The sequence below is a fragment of the Brassica oleracea genome, chromosome C4 (assembly GCF_000695525.1).
Source record: "Brassica oleracea var. oleracea cultivar TO1000 chromosome C4, BOL, whole genome shotgun sequence".
Taxonomy (NCBI): domain Eukaryota; kingdom Viridiplantae; phylum Streptophyta; class Magnoliopsida; order Brassicales; family Brassicaceae; genus Brassica; species Brassica oleracea.
The window spans coordinates 6,623,807-6,626,055 of NC_027751.1; positions in this window are offsets into that span (position 1 = coordinate 6,623,807).

Consider the following 2,249-nt stretch of genomic DNA (forward strand, 5'->3'; position numbering starts at 1 on the left):
ATTATCTTTTATCTTAAGAAAACCACCAAAAACCTCTTGGAAAGTTCATCTCTTTGATTCAATTGATCATTTCTGTTATTGCAATCCTGTTGTTTCCATATCGATTCTCTGTATTTCTCTACATGATTAATCTGAAATCCAATATGGGTTTAAGAGGAATCATGAAGATTAGTGAGTAATCACCTTTTGAATTCATGGGTTAGGGAGATTAAGGGTGGTTAGGTTAGAGCTAGGATGTCTTAGTGTAGATCATTCTTAGTCCTTGCTTGTAGAGTATTCATAATGCATCTTCTGAGTTGGCTTCTCAAAAGTTGATCTTTAGGCATTTTCCACCCAAAAGGTGTTTGATGAAATACCTGAGACAACTCTTCTAAGCTTTTAGCATACTTTGCCAAAGACATTTGTTGTTAGAGGTGCTACGATAGCCATTAGACTTGTTAGTAATGATTGCTTTCATATTATTCAACCAAAGACATTTGATGTTTGAAATGTGTTAGTAAATGAACATTCATTTAGACATAGAGCTTGTTTAGAACTGTGTCTAAGCTTAAGGTTGATAGTTTGATTGATCGTTTGCCATCCTTAGTTCGAAACTTGATCACCCAAGGTCTAATCCCTATGCCCATGAGTTCTCTCTTCCCTTAGTCAAGAAAGTTACTTCATTTATCGCTTTTATTATTCTGAAACTGCATTAGTATTAATCATTAGTTTAGAAATCTTTTAAATCACCGGTTGCACTTAGATTAAGTGAGTACTTGCATTCCCAGTGCTTTGAAATCCCTTAGAATTGGTTCGACAATCTTTTATACTACATCATTTGTCTTAGGAGCCTTGAAAACTCCTAACATCAATTTGAAATCTTATCTTTATTTTTTTCTTTTTCAAATTGACTCATATATGTTTAGTAACTATTTAATAACTTGATTTAAACGCTTTCTAAGTTTTTTTTTAAGTTTAAGAAAATATTTTTTGCATAGTTAATTGATTTTAGGGTCTGGAAGACTCACAGAAGACTTAAAAAGAAGTCTTAAGACATATCTCACCTAAATTTTAGTAGAATTTATGGCTCCCGCCTAAATTTTGGAATAATTTAGGTTTTCCGCCTGAATCAAAGTCTTCCATAAGTCTTCCATGAGTCTTCCAGGAGTCTTCCATAAGTTTTTCAGAAGTCTTCCATAAGTCTTCCAGAAGTCTTCCAGAAGTCTTCCAGAAATCTTCCAGAAGTCTTCCAGAGAAAGTCTTCTCATGGATTAGATTTTAAAAATAATTTAAGAATTTTATAAAAAATATTTTCATGGGTTAAAATTTAAAATCCTGTAATAATAAACATTTTTCACTAATGTAAATTTAGTTTATCTGAAATTGAATTATTTTCAAAATAGATGAGTGAATGTAGATTGGTTCATGAGTCATTGTGTTTTTTTGCATAGTTATTTGATTTTATGTTCTAGAAGACTCACAGAAAACTTAAAAATAAGTCTTCCGACACATCCCGCCTAAATCAAAGACTTCCATAAGTCTTCCATGAGTCTTACATAAGTCTTCCAGAAGTCTTCTGGGTCGAAAATATTTAACCTAATTGGAATTTTTGTCTCCACATATAAAGAAAATTTATAGATTCTCTTTCTTCCTCTCAAATGACTGCAAAATAAATGTAATGTTTCTCACTCTAAAACTCTCCAACCTCTCTCTAATCTCTTTGAACATCAAAACACCAAACTTTATATCCATTTTTCACTTTTTCTTATGTCTTCTCACTAATTTATCTTCTTTTTGATGGCTTTTCATTATATGATTCTCATCTTTCACTCTTTCAAAGGTAGATCTCTAAATTTTGGATATGAATTTATGTGTGTGTTTATTTTGTAAGCATAAAATTTTCATTTTTGAAGTTTTTCTCTGTTTTGAAGATATTTGAATATTTTTGAATTTGCATGTTTTTCCATATCTGAGAGACTTTGAAAGACTTCTCAGAAGACTCTCAGAAGACTCTCGGAAGACTTCTCAGAAGCCTTCTTAGAAAGTCTTCTAATGCATTTTATGCTAGAAGACTTCCCACGAAGTCTTCAGGAAGTCTTCCGAAGTCTTCTGCCTAAAGTGGTATAAATTTTGGATATAAATTTTGTGTGTTTTATATATTAGATTCTAAAAAATTATAGATCTAACCTAATGTGACTGTTTTGTTTATTATCTAAAAATTTATTTTTGAAGTCTTCTCTATTTTGAAGTCATTTGAATGCTTTTGAATA